Raw genomic sequence first — 22,124 nt, 5'->3', positions numbered from 1 at the left:
CTCCCTCTCCCCCTCTTTCTCCCTCTCTCTCTCCCTCTCTCTCCCCCTCTCTCCCTCTCCCCCCCTCTCTCTCTCTCTCTCCCTCCCTCTCCCCCTCTCTCCCTCTCCCCCTCTCTCTCTCTCCCTCTCTCTCTCTCCCCCTTTCTCCCTCCCTCTCCCCCTTTCTCCCTCTCTCTCCCCCTCTCTCCCTCCCTCTCCCCCTCTCTCCCTCTCTCTCCCCCTCTCTCCCTCCCTCTCCCCCTCTCTCCCTCTCTCTCCCCCGCTCTCCCTCTCTCTCCCCCGCTCTCCCTCCCTCTCCCCCTCTCTCCCTCCCTCTCCCTCTCTCTCCCCCTCTCTCCCTCCCTCTCCCCCTCTCTCCCTCCCTCTCCCCCTCTCTCCCTCCCTCTCCCCCTCTCTCCCTCTCTCCCCCTCTCGCCCTCTCTCTCCCTCTCCCCCTCTCTCTCCCTCTCCCCCTCTCCCCCTCTTTCCCCTGACTGCCTTTGAAATTGATTTTTGCCATTGAAGGTGATTTTGGCTTCTGCTCGGATACCTGAACTAACTATCCACCTGGAGTTCAGATTTCAGATGGGAAATCCGAGTTTGTCGGATAGTGATAATCGGATTTTAAAAAATATCCGAATTGCTATTCTAAGCACGAAAACGTCCGTGATATGAGTTATCACAGTTTAGTCATGTGTGTCTGTTTTATACAGGAAGTCGCGTCAGAGACTAGAGTGAGGAACACACGTTGGAGCGCACGGAAGACGAAAGGTATGTATCAGCCGTTGCCTGTCGCTACCCGGACACTCATTAAGCTGGAGGGGAGCGCAAAGGGGAGAGCCCCAAGGTGAGGGGCATGGCTATCCCCTCATGCTGCGTCCCCTCCAGCCCCCCAGAATTTCTGCAGGGGGCCCAGTGGGGCCTAGTTACGCCTCTGCACAGTAATATTTACATCTGCACACTTGCGCAGGCGCAGTACAAGCTTCAAGCTGCCAGAAATCGCTGAGCCTGATCAGGTCGGCTCTACTGCCAGGTACGAGTTGTCTGCGCAACAGGGTGGGCGCAATCGGGCTCGGCTATTTCCGCCGGAGCCCAAGAGGAAGCTTGTACTGGGCCTGCGCAAGAGTGCAGATGTAAATATTGTAATGTGCTGTTTGAGGGTCCCAGTGGGACGGGGAAGCCTAATTAGGATCCAGAGGCTTCCCCCTCCCGAAGTAAGTAGCCACTAGTGTTGGGCGAACAGTGTTCGCCACTGTTCGGGTTCTGCAGAACATCACCCTGTTTGGGTGATGTTCGAGTTCGAGCGAACACCTGATGGTGTTCGGCCAAACCGTTCGGCCATATGGCCGAACTAAGAGCGCATGGCCGAACGTTCGGCTAGCGCTGTGATTGGCCGAACGGGTCACGTGGTTCGGACCCGAACGCGCTCTGATTGGCCGAACGGGTCACGTGGTTCGGGTAAATAAATACCCGATCCACATCATTTCTCCGCCATTTGTCTGTGGGTTTAGTTTTGGGTAGGCAGAAAGGGTAGTTCTCTCTCCAGCCAGGCTAGCCAGGGTCCCCCCAGTCATTGTGTCGCTGCTGGGAACAGTAGTACACCGCTCACCCACACTATATAGCATTGTGTTTACTGCCACTCTGTGTACACCGCTCACCCACCACTGTATAGCATTGTGTTTACTGCCACTCTGTGTCTCTGCTGGGAACAGTAGTACACCGCTCACCCGCCACTGTATAGCATTGTGCTCTGTGTCGCTGCTGGGAATAGTAGTACACCGCTCACCCACCACTGTATAGCATTGTGCTCTGTGTCGCTGCTGGGAACAGTAGTACACCGCTCACCCGCCACTGTATAGCATTGTGCTCTGTGTCGCTGCTGGGAATAGTAGTACACCGCTCACCCACCACTGTATAGCATTGTGCTCTGTGTCGCTGCTGGGAACAGTAGTACACCGCTCACCCACCACTGTATAGCATTGTGCTCTGTGTCGCTGCTGGGAACAGTAGTACACCGCTCACCCACCACTGTATAGCATTGTGCTCTGTGTCGCTGCTGGGAACAGTAGTACACCGCTCACCCACCACTGTATAGCATTGTGCTCTGTGTCGCTGCTGGGAACAGTAGTACACCGCTCACCCACCACTGTATAGCATTGTGCTCTGTGTCGCTGCTGGGAACAGTAGTACACCGCTCACCCACCACTGTATAGCATTGTGCTCTGTGTCGCTGCTGGGAATAGTAGTACACCGCTCACCCACCACTGTATAGCATTGTGCTCTGTGTTGCTGCTGGGAATAGTAGTACACCGCTCACCCACCACTGTATAGCATTGTGCTCTGTGTCGCTGCTGGGAACAGTAGTACACCGCTCACCCACCACTGTATAGCATTGTGCTCTGTGTCGCTACTGGGAACAGTAGTACACCGCTCACCCACCACTGTATAGCATTGTGCTCTGTGTCGCTGCTGGGAACAGTAGTACACCGCTCACCCACCACTGTATAGCATTGTGCTCTGTGTCGCTGCTGGGAATAGTAGTACACCGCTCACCCACCACTATATAGCATTTCTGTACTGCCACTGTACTGCTGCCAGTCAGCGTGTACTTTAAGGATAAGTGAAATGAAGAAGAAATCCTGTGAAAGAGGGAGTGGCAAGGGAAGAGGTGTTTCCCCTGACGGTTCACGTACAGGCCACAGTGGAGCACCGAAGAAAACCCACTCAATACTGCCCATGTTGTCCAGGAAATCAACCCTCACAAATCCAAAAGAACAGGACCAGATAATTAATTGGATGACCTCTCAAGCGTCCAGCAGTGGGTTAAGCAGCACCAGCACATCACGCACAAGGTCCGAGTCCTCAGTCAGTTACAAGGAGCCAGTGGGAACAAAGCTGACACAACCGGCAGCAACACCACGCACACAACTGCCAAATAACCAGTCCGAAGAATTTCCTCAGGACACAATGGGGTATAATTTTCTGACACCCATGCAGCAGCCCACAGAACAGCAAGCGTGCAGATCCACCTCCAACACCGATCGCCTGGAGAAGATGGTCAAGGACTACATGTCAGATGGCGTAGCTGTGTTGAACAATCCATCTGCACCCTTCAACTATTGGGTATCGAAGCTAGACACCTGGCACGAACTGGCAATGTACGCAATAGAGGTGCTGGCTTGCCCGGCAGCCAGCGTTAGGTCGGAACGTTGTTTCAGTGCTGCCGGAGGCATCGTCACAGATCGGCGTATCCGTCTCTCCACAGAAAATGCAGACCGTCTGACTCAAATTAAAATGAATCAATCCTGGATTGGAAACGACTACGCAACACTCCCGGACCCCAACCAAGTAACATGAACAATGAACATCTGTGATGGGTTAGCGTTTCCGGTCCCTGTTTATTGAACCTCTCATCTGTATTACATTTATGACTGCATGGCGACAAAATGCATTGCTATCCGCACGCTTCTTGTCCTCATGCAAGGCCTGGGTTGTTGTGTCTCAAAGCGTGGCCTTCTCCTCCTGCGCCGCCCTCCTCCTGTTCCATCACGTGTGCTGCTGCTGGGTTAGCGTTACTGGTCCCTTTTCCTGGAACCTCTTATCTGTATTACATTTATGACTGCATGCATGGCGACAAAAAGCATGTTACCTGTGCAAAGAAAAATGACATTTTCCGCATTTAAAAGACATTTTTTCCTTTGAAACTTTACAATCAATTTTCTCAAAAACTATAAGCTCTTTTTCAAATATTATTTTCCTCTTGTACCCACTCCCAAGGTGCACATACCCTGTAAATTTGGGGTATGTAGCATGTAAGGAGGCTTTACAAAGCACGAAAGTTCGGGTCCCCATTGACTTCCATTATGTTCGGAGTTCGGCGCGAACACCCGAACATCGCGGCCATGTTCGGCGAACGTTCGCGAACCCGAACATCCAGGTGTTCGCCCAAGTAGCCACATGGGACAATTCTTTCTTTAAAAGTATGTATACATATCTATTTAAAATTTTACAATTTTTTTACGATACTGGTTCTTTGACCACCTTGGCGGTAATGGACGAGCTGAACCTTGGCGGTAATGACAAGCTCAGCTCGTTTATAACCGCCGCGGTGGATTTCTCAGGCAGTAATTTTTTTTGTAAACTCGCAGTTAGCACTTTGCTAGCTGCGTGCTATGTAAGATTGCCGCCGCTCGCCGCCGATCCACCGCTACCCGACTCGTAACACGCCGCCCCCCTACCCTCCAAGGCCCCTACGCAGCCTGGCCAATCAATGCCAGGCAGCGCTGAGGGGTGGATCGGGACTCCCCCTGACGTCACGACATCGGTGACGTCATCATGATCGTTGCCATGGCGACGAGGGAAGCCAAACAGGACATCCCGTTCTGAACGGGATTTCCTGTTTGCTCTGATCGCCGGAGGTGATCAGAAGGGGCGGGGGGATGCCGCTGCTCAGCTACATGATTTAACAACAAAAAAAATACAAAAAATACCGCTGCGCTGCCACCCTGGCGCAATCAATGGAACGCCAGGGTGGTTAAAGGGAACCTTAACTGAGAGGGATATGGATATTTCCTTTTAAACAATACCAGTTGCCTGGCAGTCCTGCTGATCTCTTTAGATGCATCAATGGCTGAATCACACACCTGAAACAAGCATGCAGCTAATCCAGTCTGACTTCAGTCAGAGCACATGATCTACATGCTTGTTCAGGGGCTGTAGAGACACAGGATCAGCAGGAGAGTCAGGCAACTGGTATTATTTTAAAAGGAAAAATCCATCTCCTTCTCAGTTTAGGTTTTGGGCGTACATGTAGCTGTCCAATTCCGCTGACCAATCAGCTAATGAGGTGCGTCAGGGATAATTGGTTAATCGGATGTTTAATGGTCTACGGTAAGAAATAAGGCGCTTTGCAGTAATTCACTGACACCTTCACGCTCTGACGATCCATTCATCTCTCTGCCACCATCAATTTCATTCAATGTATAGATAGTTCCTTAAACAGTTATTACAGTTTCAGTTGACAGTTTTTAAATCCAATCATGTTCAGTTGACTGGAGAAGGAAAAGAATTACTGGATCGCCAGGTGTACATAGAGCAGGGAGATGCAGCCGTAATACTTAAAGAGAAACTCCGACCAAAAATTCAACTTTATCTTAATCAGTAGCTGATACCCCCTTTTACATGAGAAATCTATTGCTTTTCACAAACAGACCATCAGGGGGTGCTGTATGACTGATATTGTGGTGAAACCCCTCCCACAGGAAACCCCTCCTACAAGAAAAGTTCGAACTTTTGGCAGTTTCCTGTCTGTGAAACTTGTTGCATTGTGGAAAATAGCTGTTTACAGCTGTTTCCAACTATCAAAAAAGCATGCAGCAGCTACATCACCTGCCAGCAGTAAAATGTTCACTGGAGTTCCTCTTTAAAGAGGAACTCCAGTGAAAATAATGTAATGTAAATAAAGTGCTTCATTTTTACAATAATTATGTATAAATGATTTAGTCAGTGTTTGCCCATTGTAAAATCTTTTAAATTCCTGATTTACATTCTGACATTTATCACATGGTGACATTTTTACTGCTGGCAGGTGATGTAGCTGCTGCTTGCTGTTTTGGCAGTTGGAAACAGCTGTAAACAGCTATTTCCCACAATGCAACATGGTTCACAGACAGGGAACTGCCGGGACCATGGTCCTCAGAGTTTCTTTTGGGAGGGGTTTCACCACAATATCAGCCATACAGCGCCCCCTGATGGTCTGTTTGTGAAAAGGAATAGATTTTTTTATGTAAAAGGGAGTATCAGCTACTGATTGGGATAAAGTTCAATTCTTGGTAATGGTTTCTCTTTAAAGGACCACTGTCGTGAAAATCATAACATTTAAAACATATATAAACATATACATATAAGAAGTGAGCCAGAAATGACTTTTATCCTATGTTGCAGTAGTAGAAATATGACATTACCGACAGGTTTTGGACTAGCCCATCTCCTCATTTCGGTATTTTCAAATGCACTTAAAGAATGGCAGTTGCTTTGTCTAACTGCCAAAAAAGTGTACGGTGGGCAGGGAGTAAAAGCCATGCTGAGAATCCCCTATTAAGAGATGGACTAACCCAAAACCTGTCGGTTTTGTCAGATTTCTACTACCCACTGTGAAGGGGTCGATACACTAGTCAATTTCAGCCATCGATTCGATCGAATCAATCGATCAATCGGAAATCGATTCTATCGAATCAGCCAATGCATCAATTTGCGGCTGATTTTGATTTGACCTATCTGTCTGAATGGAAAATGTAGGTCGATCTGCTGCTGGCAGCAGATCGATGGCCCATACAGTTGCATTAGATCTAATGCTGGGCATACATGGGTCGATCCGGCGGCCGATTAGCCGCCGGATCGACCCCCGCCGCTTGTGCGTGTGGATCGATTCGAGCTCGTCCCCGCCGGCGGTCCTTATCAGCCGCTTGATTCCCTGCCGTTGTCCGCCGGCGGGAATCGAGCGGGCGGGGGTCGAGCTTCATGATCGGGCCAGCTGAATATTATCAGCTGGCCGGATCAGCTGGTCGATACACGGTACAGAAATGTACCGTGTATCCCCAGCATAATGGTCCAATAATGCATTTAGATTGATTTCCAATAGATTTCAGAATGAAATCTATTGGGAATCTGTTCCTAGTGTGTGGCACACATCAGATAGATTCCTGCCAGATTCAACTTGACAGGCATCTGACAGAAATCTATCTGATGTTCGAATCTGCTGCTAATCTATCAGTGTATGGCCACCTTTTGTGACAGCAACATACTGTAGAAGTAATCTATGGCTCATTTTACTCAGAAAGAAATGCATTTTTTATTTGTATTTGTTTACATATATGTTAAATTGTAAGATTTTTGCAACAGTGGTCCTTTAAAGGATACCCGAAGTGACACGTGACATTATGAGATAGACATGGGTATGTACAGTGCCTAGCACACTAATAACCATTGCTGTTCCTTTTTTCTTTCTCTACCTGAAAGAGTTAAATGTCAGGTATGTAAGTGGCTGACTTAAGTCCTGACTTAGACAGGAAGTGACTACAGTGTGACCCTCACTAATAAGAAATTCTAACTATAAAACACTTTCCTAGCAGAAAATTGCTTCTGAGAGCAAGAAAGAGATAAAAAGGGGAATCTCTTATCAGTGAGGGTTACACTGTAGTCACTTCCTGTCTGAGTCAGGACTGAGTCAGCCACTTACATACCTGGTATTTAACTTTTTCAGGCAGAGAAAGAAAAAAAGGAACACAGCCTAGTTATTTGTGTGCAAGGCACTGTACATACACATGTCTATCTCATCATGTCACATGTCACATGAGTCAAATTATTTAAAGGGACCCTGACCAAATCTGAACTTACCTGGGGCTTCCTCCATCCCCCCATGGCTAGCGAGGAACCTCGGCATCCTCTGAGTCCCTAGAGGCGATGTCTCTAGGCCGATTTCATGCTAATCAGTCTACGGTGTATGCGCAGGCAACACTGATCAGATACAATCAGAGAAGGGTCTGTCTCATGTTCGGCTGCCCACACCTCTCGAGGTGTATGGGCACCTTTAGATTAGTTTCACAGAGTTTATTCAGGTCACTACAAATACATAATGCATTAGTGACAGGTTCTCTTGAAGCCGGGAATGCCACATCACAGCCGCAGTTGGGCAAACACTCAGGAAGGAGTCCAAGCAGCAAAGCAGGAGAATAGCCCTGATTAATATCTGACAGCACTTCTGCTGTCACCTGCCACTGCCGGGGTTATCTGGGCCTCCTCTCTCCCCATGGGAACCTTCTCATACAATCGCCTGGTGATTTCTGTTGACATAAAAGTTTATCATCAATTACATTTCACAGGGCAGCAAATAAACATTAATCTGCTTGTCATTCACAGCTGATGAGACACGTGCTCAGTCTGTTAGCTCGCGATGATCAGGACAGGCCAGGGCTGTGTTTAGATGACATAATGGATGCCCATCAGAGCCGCATCATCCACAAGGCAAACCCAGGCAGTTGCTTAGGGCCTGGAGAGAGTCTAGGGGCCTTAGGGATGCTAGCTTCTACCAAATCTAACTAAAAAAGCCCGGTGATCAACAGCAATGGGCATAGCCAGGGCCAGCTCTCTCATGAAGCAAGGTGAAACATTTGCATCAGGCGCAGAGGTTACAGGGGCGGTATGTTTGTACTGTGTTTAAACTAACAGCATGCAGGCAGAGTTGGAAGAAAAGTGAGAGGAGAGCGAGGTGAAGAGGCCATCAATGGGGAAAAGCAGCTTGTTGTGCTGTGTGAGGAGTCTGACAGTGAGTGAGGAGGGGGGAGGCAGGAGAGCAGCAGTGTTTCATGTGACTTGCACAACAGAAGGGAGGAGGTGGCACAGCAGAAGGGAGGAGGGGGCACTGCTGTCCTGACTGAGGAATGGAGTGGCTGAGGGTGAGCAGTTTGTTTGTCAAAGACTCACAGCCAGCCAGTGTGCTATTGTGTTGAGCTGCAGCATGTCATATGAGAACATTAAATGAAGCAGAGTAAATTGTGCTGTGCGATCATTCCAAATCGGGGGGAGGGGGGAGCCTCACAAGTTTGCCTCAGGCAGCAAAAAGTCTAGAATCGGCCCTGGGCATAGCTCCCATCTGTCCCTCTTTTGGGACCGTCCCCTCTTGCCTCTGTCCCTCTTTCTTCCTCATTTGTCCCTCTTTCAGGACTGATGTACAGATCTGTGTCAATATATGTATTTCTCTCCTGAAAATGTGTTTACTCGACTCTAAACTTTATTCCCATCAATGAAACTGATATATTTCTTATTTTTAAATGTTAAAATGAAGTAGAACTAATGATGATATAGAGGACCAGTGGGGTTTAAATGATAAAACATCATCTTTTGATTCAGAATTCTTTGTGATATGCGTGGCGAGGGGTGTGGTGGGGGTGTGGTTAGATGTGTGGCAGGGGCGTGTCTTAAAGTGTCCCTCTTTCTTATCTCTAAAAGTTGGGAGGTATGGCGATGGGAAAAAAAATGCTATCCTGCCCCAGGACCCCATTTCATCTACATATTTTTCTGATGCCCATGGTACACCTGAAGGACAGTCGCTTTTGGTACAGGCCCTCCTATTTTATCAACAAAATATCAAATCAGTGGTTTGCCCCAGTGACTGTTGAGCAAACAAGGAGGCTGCCATTATCATTCCCTTAGAAAACAATGCCTGTCAGGAGCGTACCTAGAAATCCCCGGGCCCCCCTGCAAAAACAAAATCCGGCATCCCAACCCCCTCCACCCTCAGGGACTTTTGTGGGGCAGGAGGGGTCGTAGCATAAGAGGAGAGTGTGGCCGCAGATCGGTGAGGAGGGGGGATATTCCCACCCCCCTCCCTCACCTCGGGCTCTCCTCTCAGCGCTTTCCCTCCTGCAATCATTGGTGGCAGCGGCGGCGACGGCAGGCTGAACACATACCTCCTTCTCGCCGGAGGTCTCCGATCACTAAGTGCTTCATGTAACTTCCTGTGTAAACAGGAAGTAGCATGAAGCTCTTAGAGATCGAAAGACCTCCGGCGCTAAGGAAGTATGTGTTCAGCCTGCCGTCGCCGCCGCTGCCACCAATGATTGCAGGAGGGAAAGCGCTGAGAGGAGAGCCTAAGGTGAGGAGATCCCCTCCGATCTGCAGCCATGCTCTCCTCTTATGCTGCGACCCCTCCTGCCCCACAAAAGACCCTAAGCGAGACCTAGGGGGGCCCCGGAAAAGCCTCCCACCCCACCCCTCGCGGCAGCAGGGGTCACATCCCCTATTGTTACGCCAGTTACGCCAGTTGCCTGGCTGTCATGCTGAATTTTTGAGTTTATCTGTTTAGGACTTAGGAGTCACACAGCTGCAACTAGCAGGCACCCAGTGGAGTCACACCAGAGTCACAGCATCTGATCTGCATGCCCTTTCTAGGCCAGGGATTTAAATGTGTAGAGGGCGGCAGAGGTTCAGCAAAGAAGACCACTAAAAAGACCACTATCCCAAAAAAAGTTTTACATTTAAAATTCATGCATATAAAATGTACATTTGATACACAATAAAATGCACCATAATTTTTTTTTTCCTATGTCACTGTCACTTACAGCAGGTAGTTAAAATCTGACAGATCTGCCAGGTTTTGGACTTATCAATTTCATCATAGAGCAGGGGTCTCAAACTCGCGGCCCGCAGGCCATTTGCGGCCCTCGATACAATATTTTGTGGCCCCCTGCCGGCAAAAGCTTCCTTATAGTTCGCTTCAGTGCTCCCAAGTAATCCGCCGCATCCCCGCCGCTAAACGCCCGTGGGGCAGTCCGGCATTTCCTGGAAGGGGCAGAGCTTTCAGCTTCAGCTCTGCCCCTCCTGACGTCAATCGCCGCACGGATCGCCGCCTCTCCCCGTCCCTCTCTGTGAAGGAAGAGTGAGAGGGGCGGGCAAAGATTGACGTCGGAAGGGGCAGAGCTGAAGTTGAAAGCTCTGCCCCTTCTAGGAAATGCCGGCGGATTGCCCCTTAGGCGATTTGGGGGCTCTGCAGCCTTCGTTTTGTGGCGGGGACACGGGGCGTTTTGTGGCGGGGATTACTTGTAATGGGAGCACTGAAGCAAACTATAAAGTAAAAAAGGCAAAATAGTTCACTTCAGTGTGAATTTGATTTTGAAATAATAATCAATGCAAGGGACAGGAGGGGGGGCTGCTGATTGTGAAATTCCTTATGCAGCCCAGCCTCATCCTGACTATGCGGCCCAGCCTCATCCCAGGTAAATTGAGTTTGAGACCCCTGTCATAGGGGATTCTCAAGATTTTTTTTTTTTTTTTTACTAAATGACAGTTGCTCATGCTCAGTCCAACTGCCAAAACATTGTGCAAACCAGTAGGGAGGCTGGCCAACATCATTGTATCTGTGAGGCCTGGCTGAGTATCCACCTACAGTTCAGCTCTGATGTCCCAATATATCATCGCAGTCTTCACCCTATGTGGTGCGTCTCCGCTGAAACGGGAGGTGAGGAGACAACACCTACCCAACTTCGGTTACAACCAGGACCATGGGCGTAGGGCCTGCGGTCGCAGGGGTCGCCGTGGCAACCGGGCCCGCCTCCTAAAGAGGCAAGGGAGGGGCCCGGGGCCTGGACCCCCCAGGTGTTGAAATCTGGCTCCCGGTCGGTGGCAGAGCAGGATGCTGCAGCGGAGCAGCCAGTTTCTCCCGGAGGCAGAGCAGGGCTACGGCAAGATGGCTGCCGAAGCCCTGCACTAGAGACTATTTGTGTCTCCATTACATGGCTTCGGGCGCCGTCTTGCCGTAGCCCTGCACTCTGCCTGTCAGCGAGGGAGAAACTGGCTGCTCCGCTGCAGGATCGTCGCTGGAGCAGCTGCAGGAGGGAGGCTGGTTGCACTTCGGGGAGCTCACGTCAGAGGCTGGCCAGGTGAGTGAATTTTTTTTATTTGTACAGGTTTATTTTCTGGTGACTGCTCTGCTCCCCACATAACAATTATTTTCTGGTGACTGCCCCCACATAACGATTATTTTCTGGTGACTGCCCCCACATAACGATTATTTTCTGGTGACTGCCCCCTCATAGCGATTATTTTCTGGTGACTGCCCCCACATAACAATTATTTTCTGGTGACTGCCCCCACATAACGATTATTTTCTGGTGACTGCTCCCCACATAACGATTATTTTCTGGTGACTGCCCCCACATAACGATTATTTTCTGGTGACTGCCCCCACATAACGATTATTTTCTGGTGACTGCCCCCACATAACGATTATTTTCTGGTGACTGCCCCCACATAACGATTATTTTCTGGTGACTGCCCCCACATAACGATTATTTTCTGGTGACTGCCCCCACATAACGATTATTTTCTGGTGACTGCCCCCACATAACGATTATTTTCTGGTGACTGCCCCCACATAACGATTATTTTCTGGTGACTGCCCCCACATAACGATTATTTTCTGGTGACTGTCCCCACATAACTATTATTTTCTGGTGACTGCCCCCACATAGCGATTATTTTCTGGTCACTGTCCCCACATAACGATTATTTTCTGGTGACTGCCCCCACATAACGATTATTTTCTGGTGACTGCCCCCACATAACGATTATTTTCTGGTGACTGCCCCCACATAACGATTATTTTCTGGTGACTGTCCCCACATAACGATTATTTTCTGGTGACTGCCCCCACATAGCGATTATTTTCTGGTGACTGCCCCCACATAACGATTATTTTCTGGTGACTGCCCCCACATAACGATTATTTTCAGGTGACTGCCCCCACATAGCGATTATTATCTGGTGACTGCCCCCACATAACGATTATTTTCTGGTGAATGCCCCCACATTGCGTTTATTTTCTGGTAAATGCCCCCACATTGCGTTTATTTTCTGGTGAATGCCCCCACATTGCGTTTATTTTCTGGTGAAAGCTCCCACATTGTGTTTATTTTCTGGTGAAAGCTCCCACATTGCGTTTATTTTCTGGTGAATGCTCCCACATTGCGTTTATTTTCTGGTGAATGCTGCGCACATAACGATTATTTTCTGGTGACTGCTCCCCATATTGCGATTATTTTCTGGTGAATGCTCCCACATTGTGATTATTTTCTGGTGGATGCTCCCACATTGCGATTTTCTGGTGAATGCTGTGCACATAACGATTATTTTCTGGTGAATGCTGCGCACATAACAATTTTCTGGTGAATGCTGCGCACATAACAATTATTATCTGGTGAATGCTGCGCACATAACTATTATTTTCTGGTGAATGCTGCACACAACGATTTTCTGGTGAATGCTGCGCACATAATAATTATTATCGGGTGAATGCTGCGCACATAACGATTATTTTCCTTCAGACTGGCATCTTGCTACTAATTGCCCTATTTCCTCTGGGTGCTGCGTATGTTTGCAAATTGAACGTGCCATGCTGCTGGAGAGCGGAATTGATATAGCCTGGGAGTTCTAATTGATTGGGATTTAAACTTCAGAACTCAAATCTCTGCTGTGGTGAAATCATCCTATTTTCACCTGAAGAACATTGCAAAAATCAAGCACCTCATACCCCCAGAAGATCTGCCAACCTTAGTCCACGCCTTCATCACATCCCGACTGGACTACTGCAATGCTCTCTACACTGGCCTTCCAAAAAAGGTCTTGTACCGACTACAGCTGATACAGAATACTGCTGCCAGACTGCTAACCAACCAACCCCGTCACTGCCACATAATGCCAGTCCTGCACTCCCTTCACTGGCTACCTATAGAATGGAGGGTCCTATTCAAGATCGGCCTACTGACATTTCAATCCCTGAATAATTTAGGCCCTGGATACATGAAAGATATGTTGCAGCTGCGTAGCAATCCCCGCATTCTCAGATCAACAGGTTCTAATAATCTAGTCATACCCAGAGTCCACTTGGAAACTTTTGGTCCCAGAGCCTTCTGTCATGCTGCCCCTACGTTTTGGAACTCCTTACCTCAACAGATCAGGACAGCTCCATCCCTGGACGTGTTTAAATCCAGACTGAAAACCCACCTGTTCAGTTTGGCATTTGCAGAAATATAACTTTTGTTGTGTGAATACTTCATCCTACTAATTACTGAATCTGAGAGAGCCTAAGCGCTTTGAGTCCTATGGGAGAAAAGCGCTATAGAAATGTTATTGTATTGTATTGTATATAGCCATGCCATGCACAGCTATGGGGATTTGGATATGTGTGTGCTTCGGGTGTTGCGAGGGGGGGCTGTTGTTGCCGGGAAGGGGGGGGGCCACATCCAGATTCCGCATCGGGGCCCAGAGGTTTCTAGCCACGCCACTGACCAGGACTTGTATGTGCAAAGCATCAAAGCTGAACAGAGGGTAAGCAAATAAACCACCAAACCACACTAGAGATAAGCGAGGTCTACACAGTCCAAGTCAGCAACGGGTATCAAAAGAACCACAGTAACAGAACACTAGGAAAAAACAGGACTAGAAACGATCCAAAGGTTCGACACGGAGAGTCAGAGATTCGCAGTACTAACGGGCTAGGCAAGAAGTCATCCAGTAATTAGGCAAGAGTCAATCCAGGCGGCAAACAAAACGTAGTCCAGAACACAGGCAAGAGTCATTAACAGAAATTCCAATCAGAGCAATAGCACCCAGTAATACACCAAGACAGCTTAACCATAGCTCCCAACTGTCCCTCTTTTGGAGGGACAGTGCCTCTTTGGGAGCCATGTCCCTCTGCCCCTCTTTCCTCCTCATTTGTCCCTCTTTCAGGACTTTGTCCCTCTTTCTATGTAAATATATGTATTTCTCAACTAAAAATTGTGTTTGATTGACTTTAAACTTAATCCCCGTCCTTTAATTTCGATGTATTACTCATTTTAAAATGTTACTATGATGGAAAATGAACCAGGATAGAAAGGACCAGTGTGGTTTGAATTATAAAACAACGTATTAAATCTTTATAGTGTGCGTGACTAGGGGTGTGATGGTGCGTGGTCATGTGTGTGGCAGGGGCGTGGCTTAAGTGTCCCTCTTTCTCATCTCAAAAAGTTGGGAGGTATGGCTTAACGCTATAACAGACAAGAAGACACTGCAGGAGCAAGGTATAAATACTCTAAGGGGAGAGGTGTGGCTACAGACTGGCTGGACAGCTTGAGCCCTGATTGGCTGCAGCATTCAGCCAGAAGTTTCTCCAACATGCTGGACAGCTGAGCCCTGATTAGCTGCAGCATTCAGCTAGATACTCCTCCTAAGTGCATAGAATGGACGCCAGGATGTATGTATCCGTTCCTGCACAATGCAAAAACATGTACTGGTGCTTCTGGCCGCAGGGATGCCGGGGATGCTGCTGGCTGAGTGCGCCGCACAGGAAGAGGAGACGCAACGAAAAGACCTGGACCGCAGCGATCCCGGCTGAGTCTTGGAGGGACCTGGAGCAGTGCAGGACCCCTCAGGTAAGTTCCTGACAGTATCGATCATTTACAAGCATGGCTTTTGTAAATAAAGGAAATGCTGATAACCCCCCATAAGGAGATGGACTGGTCAAAAGCCTGTCAGATCTGTCATATTGTTACTTTGTAGTCTAAGTGACAGCAACATAGGAAATAAGTAATTTATAGTGCACTTTATGCAGGGAGAAAGGTACTTCTTATATTTAGGTGTTTACAAGTGTCTAAAATAATGCAAATTTTTGCAATAGTGGTGTTTTAATGTACCACGGACAAGCACAAAGGGGTACATGCAAAAATGGCGCCTGCGAATAATGGCGCACGGTGATGCCGCTAATCCGTCTTCTGCTTATTGTTAAATAACGTTAACACTAAATTGTTAATTACTGTTTTAAAGGCGTCTCCTCAAAAACCAAGGACACCATTTTTACACCATTTTTTGTTAAATACAAATAAAATTAGGACTAGGAATAAAATATACATACATATATATATATATATATATATATATATATATAGATATTATAATTGTTTATTAAATATTACATTAGAATTGAATTAATTTAAAGAAGTACTTGCACTAAAGTTAGTCTAAGTTATGTCACAATGTATTTCGTTATTTAAAGTGAACCAGAGACGAAGCACCAGGGATGCTCAAATTCGGCTTCGGGAGATATCCGGATTTTTGCTATCCGGATATCTCCCAGTAATGCTGTGCAGGCTGGGCGGGGGGGTCAAGCTTACCTCTCTGACGTCTTCTTCGGTCGTCCCTCAGCGCCTCCCACGATGCGCTCCATGCGCGTCACGTGATTACAAACACTTCCTCCTTCAACCCGGAAGGAGGAAGTGTTTGTAATCAGGTGACCACCGCTTGGACCGCATCGTGGGAGGCGCCGAGGGACGACCGAAGAAGACGTCAGAGAGGTAAGCTTGACCCCCCCCCCCCCCCCCCCCCCCCCGCCCAGCCCGCACAGCATTACTGGGAGATATCCGGATAGCAAAAATCCGGATATCTCCCGAAGCTGAATTTGAGCATCCCTGCAAAGCACCCTTGTGTATTTTACCATATATATCAGTAGGAACATTAGAGAAAACACTTACCATGCTCTCTGTTTCACCCTCACTGCTAAAAGTGTCTGTTATCAGCTGTGATAAGAATCCCGGACTGAGCATTCAGTCTGGCTTTACGGGGAATAATTATAGCTCAGTCATTATAGCAGAGCCACAAGTGGGCAGGCTTGGGCTTGAAAAGACACCGGAGAAGACAGACTCAGCTATAATCTTTCAGTAGCAAAGCTAGACTGAGTGCTCAGTCCGGGATTCTGATCAGAGGTGATAACAGTCAGATTAAACAGAGAACAATGAAACAAAGAGCAGATTAGGTGTTTACTGTCATGTTCCCACTGATTTATAAGGTAAAATACAAGAGGGTGCTTCATCTCTGGTTCTCTTTAAAGATAAAAAAAAATGCTCACCGATGCACAATCACAAGAGGTAAATTTGCATTTCAATAAAAAAATTGATATTTACATATAAACACATGACAGTATATGAATTTTTAGTTATATTTAAAATGTAATGCAGTGTGCAGTCCGATCCTGCAAAGTCAAAGTGTATTACAGTTAATTAACGTTAAAGGGAAGGTTCAGGGATGCTGTGAAAAAAATAAAAATCCAAATCCACTTACCTGGGGCTTCCTCCAGCCCGTGGCAGGCAGGAGGTGCCCTCGTCGCGGCTCCGCAGGCTCCCGGTCTCCTCCGGTGGCGCGCCCGACCTGGCCAGGCCGGCTGCCAGGTCGGGCTCTTCTGCGCTCCAATGTGCGGCTCACTGGTGCGCGCTGACGTCATCGGACGTCCTCCAGGCTGTACTGCGCAGGCTCAGAACTACTGCGTCTGCGCAGAACAGCCCGGAGGACGTCCGATGACGTCAGCGCGCACCAGTGAGCCGCACATTGGAGCACAGAAGAGCCCGACCTGGCAGCCGGCCTGGCCAGGTCGGGCGCGCCACCGGAGGAGACCGGGAGCCTGCGGAGCCGCGACGAGGGCACCTCCTGCCTGCCACGGGCTGGAGGAAGCCCCAGGTAAGTGGATTTGGATTTTTGTTTTTTTCACAGCGTCCCTGAACCTTCCCTTTAAGAGTACTATACATTACAGGTACAAATTGGCTAACGTTATTAACGTTAAGAATTTTTTTTTTAAACCTCCAATCCTGCACAGTCACAGTGTATTAAAGTTAGTTAAGGTTTACAGTACTGCACATTACTCCTCATTCTGGGACATCTTTAGAATTTTTAGCAGTGTTACATTAAATCCATTCACCGTTTTGCAGTTAAATAACGTCTGCTGTTTGACATATGTAGGGCGCTATTGATAAATAACAGCACTGGGCGCCGTCTTTCTTTATTTTTCTCCGTGCGCCATTATTATGCAGTACTATTCAGCCTGCGGGGATTTTTCACCTTATGCATCAGAGCAATTTTCACCTCCCATTCATTTGCTAATAACTTTATCACTACTTGTTGTCACAATTTATTGATCTATATCTTTTTTTTCCGACACTAATTAGGCTTTCTTTGGGTGGTACATTTTGCTAAGAATTTTTTTTTATAAATGCTTTTTAACTTTGTAAATGTTGGTACACGCTCAACCAAACCGCCTGATTGACGCCTGATTTTAGGCTTTTGGAGGACAATCAGGCATGTGTACGGATGGCAAACGACTAGATGACCAACTGATAACAGGCGCTTTGCCCGATTCAACCGGCGTTGCAACTCACACGAATGTTGAATTGATATTGTGCAGTTGGCCACGTTTGTACACATCGTTTGAACGACTCGTACTTGTTTTGAATGTGGCCATATCGCGCAGTCCGTCATTTCGCTTGTGCACGCAGTATGCAGATGATTTGGTCATTCAGTTGGTTGGTGTGTGAAAAAAATAAGTAATGTAATCGCTTGGTCCTGCGGTCGGTCATGTCATAGACTTGGTCATGCCTTTCACTGGACAAGGTCAACTGTGTGTTGGCAAGATATTAGCCATGTAGTCCAGATGTGCACCATCCACCATCTACTTTGGGTTTCTTCTCTCCCACGCCACCCTTTTGTATCCTCTTCAGTGTTCCCCAACCCTGTCCTCAAGGCCCACCAACGGTGCATGTTTTGTGAAAATCCACACAGGTAGGTAATCAGCTAAGAAAGACACTAATTACCTCACCTGTGCATGTTTGTGGTTTCCTGCAAAACATGGACTGTTGGTGGGCCTTGACGACAGGGTTGGGGAACTCTGCTCTATGTGGTTAGATTATTTAAACATCTAGTAGGGAATGAGGGGACCCCCTCTGAATTGGGCGTGGTCTGAAGAGCAGATATACAAATAACAAACCATTTACCAAGTTCGAATGCCTACATTTTAAAGCCATCAATGGAGTCAGTGATGGACTTGTGGAAAGCAACATTAAAAATGCCAGTTGCTATGTCTGTACACAGGGAGAAAATAATGGAGATAGGACAGGTGCCAGGAGCGTCACAACTCATGAATTAGTAAAGGGCATAATAAAGAGGAAGACGTCATCTGATAAGATATTTGCATGGACAACCCTTGTAGCTCATTGATAAGATCTTATCACCATGAATCCTGCCCACTGAGTCACCCATGATAACGATATTAATAGAAGACATTACTATCCCTAAGGGTAAATGATGACAACAATAACAAAAGCTTTAGCTTGCACTTTAGCTGTGAGTAATCCTATGACAAAGCATCAGTAGTAGTTAAAGGACCACTACCCTGGAAAGAAGGACATTCTGTTGACATCTCCTACAGTCTAATGCCTAGTACACACCATACAATTTTCTGTAAGATTTTCTGTTAGATTTACCTGCCAGATGTGGAAATTAACATGTTGGAAATTATCTATCTAACCATCTATCTGCCCAGCAATTAGGAATTGTTCTACTCAGCAGGAGATAACCAGAACACCATGCACCAGAGATAATGACCAGTCTCTACCAGTACTATACAGAAAATAATCTAATTACAGAAAATCTGACAGAAAATCTACAAGTGGCCACACACTGGTCGATTTGCCATCAGATCGACCAACAGATAGATCCCTCTCTGATCAGAGAGGGATCGTATGGCTGCCTTTACTGCAAACAGATTGTGAATCGATTTCACTGTGAAACCGATTCACAATCTGTGGAGCTGCCGCTGCCCCCGCATACATTACCTGATCCGGCCGGCGCGAGTCCCCTGGTCTCCACTGTCTCTTCACCGCTCTGGGCTCCAGGGCTACAGCTTCATTTTTACTTTAACAGTAGAGGGCGCTCTACTGTTTAAACTTCCTGTCGGGACAGGAAGTAAGTAAAGTCAGCCGGAGCCCAGCGCGGAGAAGGGACAGCGGAGAGAGCGGGGACACGCGGCGGTGGAACAGGTAATGTATTGCCGCTAGCGTTGGTCGTCGGACATTAGAACGCCGCTATCGACGCACTCTCAACCAAAAAGCCCTCCCCGGCGATCGAGCAAAATCCTCCACACGGAGGGAACGACGGGAATGATCGAGACGGAAATCAATCATTCGCTCAGCGTTTGCGCAACGATTTCACAGCAGATTCGATCACAGTGATCGAATCTGCTGTATATCGGCGGGAAAATCGTTAAGTGTATGGGCCCCTTAACAGAAAAATCTAAAAGAAAATTGTATGGTGTGTACTAGACATTAGTCTGGACACACATTCCAGGAGCAAGTGTAACTGTCGGGCATAAAATCAAAAATCAATTATTTATGTTTATCTGGTAATACGGATGCTAACCAGGCAATACAAAAGTTAAAAAATCACTCTTATTTTTATTCTCCATAAAACATCATTCTACAGTATCCCTGGCTCTTATTTGGTACATCTGCCGGACAAAGGAAGTTGCAGGGCATGCTGGGTTGCCTTTCTTTCTTTTTTACTTTTCCCTAAGACTTAACTCATGCAGCCTGATTGGCTGAAGCCTCTCTCCCTCCTGATTTCCCCTTGCACACCTTTCTAAATGCACTTTCTACTGCAGAACTGGGCGGGAGAGTCTGAAGACTGGGAGGGGGGCGGGCAATGATACACAGACAGAGTAAGGGAGGAAATGATGTCAGGATTGGCTTCAAGATAGACACAGACAGAATGGAAAATCCTAAGAAGGATCCATCCATCTCCCCAGCAACGTACCAGACTAGAGCCAGACTGACTGAGACAAGATTTATTACAGCAGAAACATTTATGATTATATTGGAATGCTTGCAATGCAGACAGCATGTAAACTACATAATAAACGCAAAGCAGCGGGTAAATGCAGGCCCAGTCCGCCCATGATGCTAAGTGAGGAGACTTCCTCAGGCGGCCGAAGTCTGAGGGCAGAAACAGTGAAGAGAGTGCTTTGCCAGCCTGCAGGGGTGCTCGGATACCCCTTTTTAAAATCCGAACTGATCCGGATCCGGATACCCAGATATCCGAATCCGGATCGGATATCCGAAACCGAACTTTCAGATATCCGCGTGAACACGGTTATCCGGGCGGATTCGGATATCCGCATAGAAAAAACGGAAGTGCCCTTTAAATTGCTTTAAAAATGTTTTTAAGGGTAAATGAGGCATGTAGCATCATTATTTTTAAGGGGCAACACTAATTGATGATGTGGGGACTTAAAATCCCCCCCCCCCAAAAAAAAAATGGCTGTCAATTACCATCAGGCCTAGGTTCCAGACAGCAGTCGTGCAGCCCACATTGTGTCCAAAGTCCAACCACACAACTGGGACAAGACTGTTTTCAGCCAAGACACCTCCAAATAATTACGCAGCAATTGTGTTTTGGGTTAAATATAGGTGGTATCAGAGGCCTGTGGCACCCTGGCCTGGCGGTGGGAGCTGCACAGGCAGCAGGAGCAGGGCAATGCAGCAGCAGCAGGTGTAACGTGTGCCAGGAGCATGCCATGGCAAGTGGCAATTGGCACTTAGCACCAGGGCCGGGCCAAGGCATAGGCTGGAGAGGCTCCAGCCTCAGGGCGCAGTGTAGGAGGGGGCGCAGAATTCATTCAGCTGTCATTCCTAATTGTGTTTGAAGCAGAAATAAATAAGAAAAGGGGATACATGGCAGTGACTGCAAGCCAGATAACTAGATATTAAGGTGTTGGGGAGGTTGTGGGCCCTGTGGCGCCTCTTAGTCTAATAGCAATCAGTGTGTGATGGTTGGGGTGGCAGGGATGGAGGGGCGCACTTTGGTGTCTCAGCCTTGGGTGCTGGAGGACCTTGTCCCGGCTCTGCTTAGCACGTGGCACTTGCCACGTGGTGTTTTTTGGGGGGCTCACTGCAGCTATAACGTGCGGTGCAAATTGTCAGGAGCTTTGCAATCATTCTAATTCGGGAGGGGGGGGGGGATTCCTCACAAGCAAAAAGTCTACAAGTAGTGGCCCTGGGTAAATGGAGTTTCATCATGTGTCTGCCAATCCCAGAGGGGAAATACCCGGGGAATGGGGGGATTGGATCGAGCCTTGCAGACAGCTCAGGGGCCCTGGGAGTGATTTTGATGTAAGGGGGCATTAAGGCTCTTCCCCCAGTTACTTTTTCCCCTGGGCCCCGTTGCAGCTAGAACTGGTCCTGCCTACATCCAAAGGGGCCCATTAATAAGGCGATCGATCATCCAATTTGATGCCTATGATTGATCAGAAACAAATGGTCGTGCCGACTAATGACTGCAAACTGCAAATCAATCTCATCAATCTCAATCACACCTACAAAAAATTACGCAGCAATTGTGTTTTGGGTTAAATACAGGTGGTATCAGTGGCCTGTGGCACCCTGGCCTGGTGGTGGGAGCTGCACAGGCAGCAGGAGCAGGGCAATGCTGCAGCAGCAGGTGTAATGTGTGCCAGGAGCATGCCGGACGTGGCAATTGGCACTTGGCACGTGTCACGTCACGTGTCACTTGGCACGTGTCACATGGCACTTGCCATGTGTCACGTGGCTCTTGCCACGTGACACTTGGCAAGTGCCACGTAACATTTGCCAAGTGCCACATGCCAAGTGCCACGTGACACGTGCCAAGTGCCGAGTGACAGTCAAACAGCAAAGGAGAAGACACTAGTGCACACTAACTGTCACACTGACACTGCTCACAGCACAGCAGTTCTGTAGAAAGCTAACACAGTAGTACTA

The sequence above is a fragment of the Hyperolius riggenbachi genome, chromosome 2 (assembly GCF_040937935.1).
Source record: "Hyperolius riggenbachi isolate aHypRig1 chromosome 2, aHypRig1.pri, whole genome shotgun sequence".
Classification (NCBI taxonomy): domain Eukaryota; kingdom Metazoa; phylum Chordata; class Amphibia; order Anura; family Hyperoliidae; genus Hyperolius; species Hyperolius riggenbachi.
This window is presented reverse-complemented; position numbering follows the sequence as displayed.